The sequence below is a fragment of the Mustela nivalis genome (genome assembly GCF_964662115.1).
Source record: "Mustela nivalis genome assembly, contig: HAP1_SCAFFOLD_496, whole genome shotgun sequence".
Classification (NCBI taxonomy): Eukaryota; Metazoa; Chordata; class Mammalia; order Carnivora; family Mustelidae; genus Mustela; species Mustela nivalis.
The window spans coordinates 342,546-354,685 of record NW_028136160.1 but is presented as its reverse complement, the minus strand read 5'-3'; the positions used below and the strand labels follow the sequence as shown (position 1 = coordinate 354,685).

At 33.4% G+C, this 12,140-nt stretch overlaps 1 long non-coding RNA gene and 1 pseudogene across 3 annotated transcripts; one reads left to right on the top strand and one right to left on the bottom strand.

Annotated features, from left to right (window-relative positions):
- The first annotated feature begins 394 nt into the window (after positions 1-394).
- On the top strand, positions 395-11,668 carry LOC309857212. 2 transcript variants are annotated; one of them, XR_014307550.1, is made up of 3 exons: positions 395-453; positions 1,248-1,327; positions 11,537-11,668. It is a non-coding gene; the product is annotated as an uncharacterized lncRNA (long non-coding RNA). The 2 variants fall into 2 exon arrangements; XR_014307551.1 differs by lacking the exon at positions 11,537-11,668 and adding an exon at positions 5,721-5,760.
- LOC309857208 (nascent polypeptide-associated complex subunit alpha pseudogene) lies at positions 8,513-9,239 on the bottom strand (annotated as a pseudogene). Its single transcript has one exon. The product of its transcript is annotated as a nascent polypeptide-associated complex subunit alpha pseudogene (transcript).
- Positions 11,669-12,140: the final 472 nt, after the last annotated feature.

Here is a 12,140-nt window from a genome sequence, read left to right as displayed (position 1 = left end):
TAAAACATAGGGGCCTTTGGGGGGTGATTAGGTCATAAGTGGGATTACAGTCCTTTTAAAGGAGACCCCAGAGAGTTCTCTTGATTCATTCATCATGTACGTTTACAGTGAGAAGATAGCCATCTATGAGGAAGTGGGCTCTCCCTGGATCTGCCCATTCCTTAATCTTGAACTTCTCAGTTCTAGAACTGTGAGAAATAAATTCCTGTTCTTTATAAGCTATTCAGTCTATATCATGTCCGTTCTAGCAGCCTGCATGCAGAAGGACACTATGACCTAAAACGAGAGCAATAAATATAAAGTTTCAGTAAAGTCAGTTGGTACAATGTTTTTTTACTTAGAAAAGACATGCTGCTTCATGTTAAACCTTGATATTGTATATGTTTCTTGAACGGCCACTTCTTACTCCTTTGTGTGTTTTCCACAAAGTCCAGGATGATGCCTTACATAAAGGTAATATTTTATAAATACTGTTGGAAATATATACTTCTCTAAAATCTAATTTTGCCTACAGATTACTTGGATCCACTTTGCCTTGTGTAGAATATTTGAAATATATTAAGAACAGAATGTCTCTCTAAATAACATTTAGAATCATCATTAGTTTATGACTCCTGACTCATTTGTTTATGCAGTGATACTTACTGCAAGCACACTGAAGTTTGTAATATAATTTTTGAATTAATCACCAAGCTAGTTTATTTTAACCTATGAAAAAATAATTTCTCATGTTGGTTTAATTCTTCTCTTATGTTATGGTCATGACATTTTCATTAAAATAAAGTAGAAAATAGAAGTAAATAATAAATGAAAAATAAAAAATAATAAATAAAAATATAAAAGTAAAACTCTTGTGAAATGTTAAACTTTTCTTACTTATTTTGTTTTGCTTTTCCTCTACCATACTGGCAAAGCTGTATTTTGCAGATAGATACAATTTTCTAGTTGCTAGGTTTGTTACTTTTGCTAAAATTTTCAAAATATAAGAAGTTGAATAGTCATGGATTGTTGATTAAACTCCTTACCTACACATATAAAAATAAAACAATGATGGTGACCTGGGTATTTCTAAAATTGTATTCTGTTTTTCCATATTATGTTTTACAATGTAATTAATAAAGATTCTGCATATATTAACACCCATCCCTTCTATCTCATCTGTATGTCCATTACAGAGCATGTATGATTTCTATTCATTGCTATGTTGTGGTGAAGAGATTGTCTGAATTAGTCCTATAGTTATGCAGGTAGATCTTAAGCTATGGTGCTCCTGTTTATTTGCTTGTTCCTGATCAGTATGTCTGAAAGATGGTAACTATTGCATCAGGTATGACGATTAAAAAATATTATTGGTGCCTGATACACTGTGATGAAATAGGTAAGTCGATTCATAATTTGTTAATTAAATTAGAAAAAAATTCCTTTGGATTTGTCCAATTTTAAGAGTTTTTTTTTTTAACGAATTCCTTGGGATGTCTTTTGTGTAATATATATCACATGCCTCAACCTTTAAATTTGAATGTAGAAAAGAGTTATCAGAATGAGCCTAGAAAATATTGTTATGAAATATTTGTGTTCTGTTATATTATGTTAACTTAGGAAATAATGGTAGTTATTTTTATTAGCATTTCCTACTTTCCACATGCCCTTACAGATGAGATATCATGTTTTTCCTACTCTTTTTATCGTGGTTGTTATATTCTTCATGATCAATAACAATCAATGAAAATTCATAACATTAATTTTCTTTGGGAAAGTGATATTTTAGCAAGAATCCATGACCAAAAATTTTAGCTGTTGTTCTTCTAGGAGATGAGACTATCAATGTTCCCGAAATTTCAAGAAATAGAACTTATTAATTGTGTTGGTTGATGTTTATTGTCTCTGAATTTAAACGTGCATAATTCAATTTAAAATTATTTTGGGGGCGCCTGGGTGGCTCAGTGGGTTAAAGCCTCTGCCTTTGGCTCAGGTCATGATCCCAGGGTCCTGGGATTGAGCCCGGCATTGGGCTCTCTGCCTAGCAGGGAGCCTGCTTCCTCTTCCCTCTCTCTCTGCCTGCATCTCTGCTTACTTGTGATCTCTATCTGTCAAATAAAATAAATAAAATCTTAAAAAAAATGGAGTGGACCTTAGGGGGGTGCTTATCTGAAATTGAGGGACATTATAAAAAAAATAAAAAATAAAATTTATTTTGAATTGAAAACAAGATCTTACTGAAGTTTAGGCATCCCACTTTATATCAGGCCTCCAGTACATTCTAATTTATTTATAGAAAATATCATAAACATGAATGTCACTTTTCCTATTGCATTTATACTGAAACTGCAATGACTCAAAGATGTCAGATCTGAAAAGCACTACCTTTCTATAATTTCTGTTTCCTAGAAGGAATGGATATACCATTTTAGCACAATTATCCAACAGTATTCAAAACCACCATGAATTTTAAAACATAGTTATTACACCCTAAAAATCAAGTATGAAAATGTATAAACAACCAAATCTCTATCTGTAAATGAAATACTCCCACACAGATGGGTTTTAAAACTTTCTAACTTAAGGAATTTGATAGCACAGACTCAGGGTAGTAGTTTCAGTGCCTACAGTATACTTTCAGGGAGAGAGTAATGTAGCCTCGAGTCACTTTCTGCCTAGAGATGACCTAATAGTGGTTCTGGCATTGTTTGTTTGTTTTTGAAAATACGTTCCAGGGCGTCATTCAGAAAATGCAGAGTTTGGCAATCTATATAAATTAAGGATGATCTTTTTGAATGTTTGTCTTTCACTACTTCAAATTAACATAATTGGACAGAAATTCCACTAAATTAAGCATTGTTAGGAAATGGGTAAATTGGAGCTGCTCAAATTAGTTGCTCTTTGAACTATGTGCTGTTGGCTCAGGATTAGATAAGGAGTTTGAAGGAAAACCTAAATCATTGCTTCCTTTTTTGAGAGAGTCTTAGCATATTTTCTTAAAATTAGCTGAAATAAACAATGTGTTTAGTCGCAAGGTGATTTGCATTTTTGCACAAACTCCCTATCTCCTTGAGAATTATAACAAATATTTCATGAAAAATCATTGATCTTTACTTTGTTACACTGCTGTAAAGTACATTCAGAGTTGCCAGTTAAAAGTGTTAGTGTTGAGATGAAATGTCATGCATTTTTCTTCACTTCCATGCAAATGAACACAGTAATTTATTAAGACACAATGAAGAAAAAAAATTGACAATGAGTTGCAGATTTGAAAAATCACTTGACATTCAATCCAAATTGTGAGTTTGATCGGTTACCGAACACATTATGATGCACCCCCGGTAATTTTACAGAGATTATTTTTTTCTTACCAATTCTTGATTATTCTGTCTTGCAATGCAGAGAAAGCTAACTAACTTAAAATAAACTTCTGTTAATTTTGATTGTTATAAACTTAAAATTGATTAATTTCCATATACAGAGTTAAAATGTTCACAATTTACATTAAATATATATTCTGTGTATACCTTGGAAAAATTATACTGAAAATTGAAATTAAAATGATGTTGTATATAGCTGCAAGAAGCCGCCTGTCCCATTTCATCTTACTATATAAGTTGTGTCAGGTAATTTATAAAATCCCTAGTGCATAACAAGTCAATTTTTTTTGGAATGGGTAGTAATGTTTCTTCTTATTTCTAAATAAGAGTTGGTCTATGAGTGCATCTGCAACTGTATTTTTCCTAAGTGGCTTCATGGTCTTGAACTGCGAAAGCTCAGAACATTAAACATCAAAATAATATATTTTGACATAATTAGACATCAAGGAAATGCAATTAAAATGACACTGAGATATCACTACACACTTAACAGAATGGCTAAAATAAAATATAATGACAAGACCAAAAAAAAAATACCATTTGATGATACACAATGGCAAGTTGTACCATCACTTAACCATCTCAGACTAGTGTACTGTTAAATCTGTTTTTCTAAGCAATGTTTTGGGTCACTTACCACTTTTCAAGGATATAAAGTGCTACCATTTTACTTAAAACTGTGAAATTTGGTCAGATTTAAATTTCAATTTATGTTAAAACATTCTGTAAACTGTTAAACCTTGACATTTGTTCCCTCTGTTCAGTGAATAACACTATATCATATTCTGAAAAATACGCTTATTTTCATTTTGAAAAATATCCCTTTTTCCTCTTATGGTAATTATTAATATGAATTAATAGTAGAATGTGATATGGTTCCATATGACCATAAATACTTTATTGTATATTATCAAATTTAATAATGAATATAATGTACTTCTTTGGACAATTTTTAAAGACCAGTCTACTCTTAAAACAAAAAAATGGAGACGCACTTCTTTAGTTCACACAAATTTCATTTTATTATATATAACCTCAGATAAATTTCAACAAATCATAATTTATTAAAATTATGTCTACTTAAAAATCTCATAGAAGAGTAAAACCATCAAAAATAAAAATACACACACACAACACACACACATCACCCATGTATTGGCAAATCACAATTGCTGTAACAATACATTAGGCATTCCACAGTTAAGGGCTATCAAAATTTCCATCAGTGACAAAAAGATTTGTATCCAAATGGACTGATTTTCCAGAATCCAAGAAAAAGTCTCCTAGGGTTTATTTAAAGATAAATATTTGAACAAATACTTCTAAAATTTAGGAAATTCAGAACATACGATTAAAGAATATTTGCAGTGCAGACTATATTCAATCCTTCCTTCAAAATGTGCCTTTGAGTACATAATTCTGTTTTCTCTCTCTAAATTGAGCTGTCCTCCAAGGAAGTGTTCTAAAATGTGTGTCTCTGTGTGATAAATGTTCTAAGACCTAACATGCTTCATTGTATTTTTACTGAGCTCTCAAATTTAATCAATAATTTGGCTTGATGTATAATATCTAGTTTCAAATATCTTTGCCATCTCTACAAATACCCAGCTGTCTCCTTTATATGCTATTACTATTGAGAATTCTGCTGTCAGTATTATTCTTGTAAATTTTAGGTGATCTGTTCTTCTCTTGGGCATCATTTGTGCTCTTCTCTGTTTTTGATATTCTTAAAACTCACCATAAAGTATATGAGTGGTTTTGTGTGTGTGTGGTTTTTGTTTTGTTTTGTTTCTGATTTCTCATGTTTGACATCATTTTAAGTCTGGTATCTTTTTCTTTAATTCTCCAAAATTTATCTCAGTACTTATTTAAATATTTACTTTATTTTTTTTTCTCTTCTGCTGAATTGGGCAGAAGTCATTAATTTGTTTGTTTGTTTGTTTTTCCCAACTCATTTATTCCTTTTACAGCTATATTCATCTTAGTCTCCATTTATCGTATTCTTTATTTCAACAATTTTCACTTAATTTATATTCACAGTATAGTATCTTTTCTTTGTATATGTATATCATTATTTTTCATATACTTTTAAGATATTTTTAAAAATAATTTATTTATTTATTTGACAGTGAGAGATCACAAGTAGGCAGAGAGGCATGCAGAGAGAGAGGAAGGGAAGCAGGCTACCTGCTGAGCAGAAAGCCCGATGTGGGGCTTGATCCCAGGACCCTGAGATCATGACCTGAACCGAAGGCAGCGGCTTTACCCACTGAGCCACCCAGGCGCCCTTTTAAGCTATTTTTTAAAAGTACAGTCATTCTTATTTTTTTTTAATATTTTCTTTCTTTATTTATTTGACAGAGAGAGATCACAAGTAGACGGAGGGCAGGCAGAGAGAGAGGGGGGGGGAGCTGACTCCCTGCTGAGCAGAGAGCCTGATGCTGGACTTGATCCCAGGACCCTGAGATCATGACCTGAGCTGAAGGCAGTGGCTTAATCCACTGCGCCACCTAGGCGCCCCTAAGCTATTTTTTAAATTTCTGTTCCAATAACACTTGGATTGCCATATAAAGTTAACCACATCATCTTTTTTAGGTTAGTGATTGTACTTTTTATGTGCATAGTTATTTTGGTCCATGAGTTCAGCTCCTCTTAGGATCATCAAATCTCTGTAAAGTCTGGGTATGCTAGGATTTTCTAAGCAACAATAAAATACATTGAAACCTGGTAGCTTAATTATGATAATGTTTTCTTTCACAATCATTCACAATAGTATTACATTCTGAGTAGCTTCCTTCTATTTGGCAGCTATAGTGTTTGGAAAAACTTGAATTGTGATATCACTGTGATAATGTGAATTAGTCAGGGTTTTTCAGAGAATCGGGAAGAGAAAAAAAGGAAGATATTCTCCAGGGCCAACTCTAGAAGTGACTATTAAAACATCTGTCCTAATTCAATTGAACAAAACTCAGAAATGCCATCTCCAGTGAAATACAAAGAAGATTATATATAGTTCTGGGCACACACATCTCATTTGACCCAATGATGTACATCAATGAAAGACTGAAGGCCAATCACCACTCCAAGGGAGAATTTAAAAATAAATTTACTAATGAGGCCAAGAATTCAGAATCACAAATAATTCAGAACTAATAATAACTGCCTTCACTTGATGTTATTCTATAAGATAAATCCTATGATCAAGTTTCAATTTTAAATTCTTACAATTTTAAATTTTTAAATCCTTATGAAGAAGCATCATTTGGAGGGAACAGTTTTCATAATTTATCATCCATCAGCCTTTTTTTTAAGATTTTATTTATTTATTGGACACACACAGAAAGAGAGAGAGATCACAAGTAAGCAGAGAGGCAGGCAAGCAGGGAGGTTAGCAGTCTTCCTTTTGAGCAGAGCCCGATGTGGGGCTGCATCCCAGGACCCAGAGACCATGCCTTGAGATGAAGGCAGAGGCTTAACCTACCACCCACGTGATGAGAGAGCCACTCAGGTGCCCTCATCCATCAGTCTTAATTGATTGGAGGAAAATGTGTGGAGGAATAATGCCTTAGGGAGCTAACCTCTCTAAAGAATTTTCAAGTCTTTACCCCTTCAAGGTTTTTGTACAGTTCTGATAGCCTCTAAACATCCAGCTGATTTCTACAGTGACAGGCCTGTTAAAACCTGTCTTCAAACCAGGAATAGAGCTTGAAACATACCAGTCAAGAGCAACTTTGAGTCTTTTAAGGAATTTATCATCATTTCTTTGTTTTTGGTTAATATCTGAAATAGTTCCATATTACACTTGCATAATTTCTCCAGAGCTGACTTTGAAGGAGGCATTCAGTTCCAGCTAGTTCCATATTTTGGCAAGAACTATAATTCTATATAAAAAAAACATATCTTAGGGCGCCTAGGTGGCTCAGTGGGTTAAAATCTCTGCCTTCGGCTCAGGTCATGATTCCAGGTTCCTGGTATTGAGTCCCACAGTGGGCTCTCTTCTCAGCAGGGAGCCTGCTTCCATTCCTCTCTCTCTGGCTGCCTCTCTGCCTTCCTGTGATCTCTGTCAAGTAAATAAATAAAATTTTTTAAAAAACATATTTTATACCAGTTATTCATGTTTATTAACTAAGATATCACAATACAAATAATACAAACAGTTGCTCTTTATTAATACCTTCAACCAAGATCAAAAAATATGTCATATTTTCTCCAAAAATTTTATATCATCTGATAGGTCAGATATATATAAAATTACATTTAAAGTTTTAAAAATATCAGCAAATATTTTCATTTAAATGCAAATTTGAAAAAAATCTACTCTTCCAAACACGACTTTTTATCCTATTTTTTTTGAATTTTGTCGACAACTGATAAAATGTTTAGCGAGACTATAAATGTTAGATCGAAAAAAATGATTAATACATGTAGGTTCAAATTATTATGTTCCATTAAAAATGATTTAGTCTTTGATGAACTTCTGTTTGGTAATATGTTGTATCCAGATATAGTAAATTAATGATATATATAAAATTACAGGAAATGACCTTCCGTTCCATTATGAGTAGAGCTTTTAAATGCTCTTTGTCACAACCTGTCATCTTGTCATTATGTAGCATTATGCAGCATTTAAAAAATGTATACTCTTCACTTCGAAGTCTTTTAGAAATCTAACATATGACTTTCTATGGTTTGTGTCTCCATATTCCTTTATTGCCAGTTTGAACAAATCCACATGCTTTGATTCAAAGGTAATAAATACCTATTATTTGGAATAATGATGCTCTTTTTTGTTCTCTCACCCTTCGCAGGTGGTTTCATTTTAGCACACTTCAGAGTTATAATTTCATGCTTATTAAAAACATTTATTATGATCTACATAGATGAATGAAACTTTTATTGTATTAAATTATTTGTCAAAAAATCTATTATTCTTAAAAATGTATTTCCTTTGAAGGGTTATTTTAGAGCATTCAGAGAGGATCTAGGAGTGTGGTATTATGCAATTTTTAAGTAGGTATGAAATGGTTATTTATATGATTGTTTCTTTAAGGCTTATGTATATTGTCCATTATATGCTATAAAATATTTTGAAAGTAAATTTAAAGTATGTTTTTTTTTTCATCCAACAAGAACCCATAACTTTATTAATGATAGAAACAGTACAAATTTCAAACCAAGCTGCAGTTATTCTTTTGGAACACCAAAAAAAGGTCCCCGTTTTCAGATGGATACATTGTTAATTCCATAATAGCATTTACAATATCATTACTGTTGTTCTTCAGGGCTCGGACTGCCTTTGCTCTTGACACATTTGCTTGTGACATGACCAATTTTATGTCCTTAACCTCTACACCGGTTTCATCAACCTCTTCCTCTTCACTCTCCTCTTGTACAGTTGGAGTCTGTGTGTTTTCTTGAATGTTTGAGACAGCTTCACCTTGAACTTTGAATTTCTCAGCAGCTGCCAGTTGTGCTTGCTGAGATAAATCCTCGATCTTGGCTTCCCCAAAAACTATGTAGGTATCTGAAGCTGGGCTCTTGTAGACATCTGGTTTTGTGATGACAAAGAGAATATTCTTAGATTTCCTGATAGTGAATCTTGTAACTCCTGTAACCTGTCGAAGACCCAGTTTGGACATAGCCTTCCGTGCCTTCTTTTCACTCCGGCTCTGTTTTGCTTTACTGACTGGTTCTTCGTCAATTATAGCGGCTGCTGCCAGCTGGGCTTGTTGTGTGGTTGCCTGTGTGGAATCCTGTTCCTCAAGCTCTGGTACTGATTCATCACTGTCAGTTCTGTTCCAGAAACTGTCTCAGCCTGGGGCTGTGGCAACTCCTGCTCTGTAGCAGGGACGGTTTCTGTGGCTTCACCAGGCATTTTGTGCAGGGCTAAAGTATGTTTTACATAGTTTATTTCTTAGAAAAAATATTGAAATGACTTATGAAATTCAGTATACACTCAACATTAATTTATTTTGAAATTTACCAGTTGTCTACTGAATCTATTATATGGCAGATATTACTTCAGACTACACTGGTAAATGAAATACTTGGCTTTGTAGAACTTTTATTTTAATGGGTGAGACAATTAAAAGCTATAAACCTTAATAAAAATTGCATAGTGCATTCAAAAATGATGAGTACAATGGGGAAAAAGAAAAATTCGATCAGGGTGAGAAAAATCAAGGTTGCTAGGCAGGGGATGGGGAGCTAAAAGTTTCAATAGGAAGATCAGGGTAGTTACAATGAAGCTGACAATTGAACAAAGGTATGGAAAGGTGATGAATTTGCCCAGAACTATCAGCAATAAGGTCACTCCAGACAAAGGAATTGGCTATCTTGAAGGCCATAAGTTTGGACCATGCCTGGCATATCTGAGGAATAGCAAGGAGGCCACTGTGAGTGACTGAAGAGTAGCAGGGAAAGAGGTCACCGAGGTTAAATGAGTGGCTAGATCATGTAAAAGCTTAGAAGTCATTGTAAAACTCTGGCTTTTATATTTGGAAACTTACTGTGTGATAGAATTTCTGCTAATAACTGAGAGTTCAAATGTCCATAAAATTTCAAGGGTTCTTATTCTAGAAAGACAGAATAAAGAAAAAGAGTTCATATTTTCACATGGTGTAACAAATGCTCGGAGATCCAAGTGTAGGAAGCTATGGGAGCACAGATGAAGGCACTAAAATCACACCAATATATTTTATGACTGTGACTATATATACATTTGTATTTTCTAGATTTTTTATAGTCATGGAATCACACAGTATATACTATTTATTGCCTGGCTTTTCTTTTCTCAGCATCATTACTTTGAGAATCTCCAATTGTAAATAGTTTATTTTGATGTTGAATAGTAATCTCTTTAATGCATAGATCATAATTTGTCTTTGCTCTATTGATGGACATTGATGAACATTTCCACTGTTTTCAATTCTTAAAAATAAAGCTGCTATGAAATTCATATACAAGTCCTTGTATGAACATAGGGTTTGTTTCTCTTGGTTAAATGCCTAGAAGTAAAATGGCTATTTGTGTAACTGCAACATATTTTGCATTTAAAAAAATTTTCAAACTATTTTCCAAAGTGGTGATATCATGATATATGCCAACAACAGTTTAGATTTTTTGTTGCTTCCCAATCTAGCTCAGACGAAGTACAATTAGCCTTTATAATTTTAGCCATTCTAATAGATATGTAAGCATGTCTCATTATGATTTTAATTTGTATTTCTTTAATGTCTAAATGTTGAGAAATTTGTCATGTGCTTATAAGCCATCCATATCCTTTTGGTGACATGTCTCTTCAATAATTTCCTTCACATGTAAAATTGGATACTCTGTTTGGTTATTAGTAAGGTTTTTTTATTTTTATTCATATTTTAATAATCAGAGTAGATGTCCATTATCAGATATAGAATTTGCAAATACCTTCTCCATCTTTACGGTTTCTCAATGGAGCTTTGATAGCTGTGTTTTTCAAGAAATATGCTCCTTCTTTCCTGGTACACGGAGGTATGACTAGAACATTATCAATGTTGACCTTTGCAAAGAAAATCATGGCTTAAGATATATGTAGTCTGTGGTTGTTGGTAGCGTTCTGTAATATCAAGCATATCTAGTTAGTTGATAATTTTGTTCAAGTCTTACATATCTTACCAATTTGATGACCATTTGTCTATATAATCTTAAAATAAGGGTGTTGAAATTTTTTTCCATTTCTCTTCTAAGGTGGAAGTTATGATTTTTCTTCTTAGTATTTCCCTATATATCCCCAAATCTGTTATTAAGTATTAAAAGTCAAGAATTATTATACTCCCTGATGAATTCATCCTTTGATTATTCTGTAATTTTGACGTGATCTTTATGTCTGATAATGAAATTTGCTTAAAATCACTTTTCATTATCTTGATATAACCACCAAAGTTATAGTGTGATTAGTGTTAATACAGCATATTTTTTCTTTTACTTTTTAAAGCACTTCTATATTTAATCTTGACAAAGAAACAAAACAGCTTTTTAACTCTGGAAGCATCATTCTAAATTATCTTTTTTTTTAAATGAAGCAGTAGCAATTTTTGTTAAGGGACCTAAACTGAAAGTAGGTTTAGAAATTTGTTTATTCATTTATTTATTTAGTAAAAGATTTTATTTTGTTTATTGACAGCAAGAGAGAGATAGAGAGAGAGAGAGAGAGAGAGAGAGAAGAAGCACACAAGCAGGGGGAATCACGTGCAAAGGGAGAGGAAGAAGCAAGCTCCTTGGGGTGCAAGTAGTCCCATGCAGGGCTGGATCCCTGTACACTGGAATCATGACCTCAGGCAAGCATCTGCTTAAACAACTGAGTCATCCAGGCACCCATAGAAAAATTAAAAAAAAAAGACCTTTTAAAAACATTTTGTTTCTTTCTTGTATTTGTTTAATATTTTATTTATTTGACAGACAGAGAGACAGGAAGAGGAACTACAGCAGGGCAGAGGGAAAAGGAGAAGCAGGTTTCCCACTGAGCAGAGAGCCTGATGTGGGGCTCCATCCCAGGACCCTGGTATCATGACCTGAAAAGAAGGGACACTTAATGGAGGAAGCCACCCAGACACCTCTTTTCTTTGTTTTTAATACATGGCAACTGATGCTTCCCAGCCACGAGGAGCATATTACCCATTGATTAAATCTTTGATAACAACCTATTTTAAAAGGTGTGTAAATATATACTTACTCAGATTTATACACTTTGTGTTTTCTTCATAGTTTGGGGCTGGACCCCATGGTCACAACACTGCTTCCAGT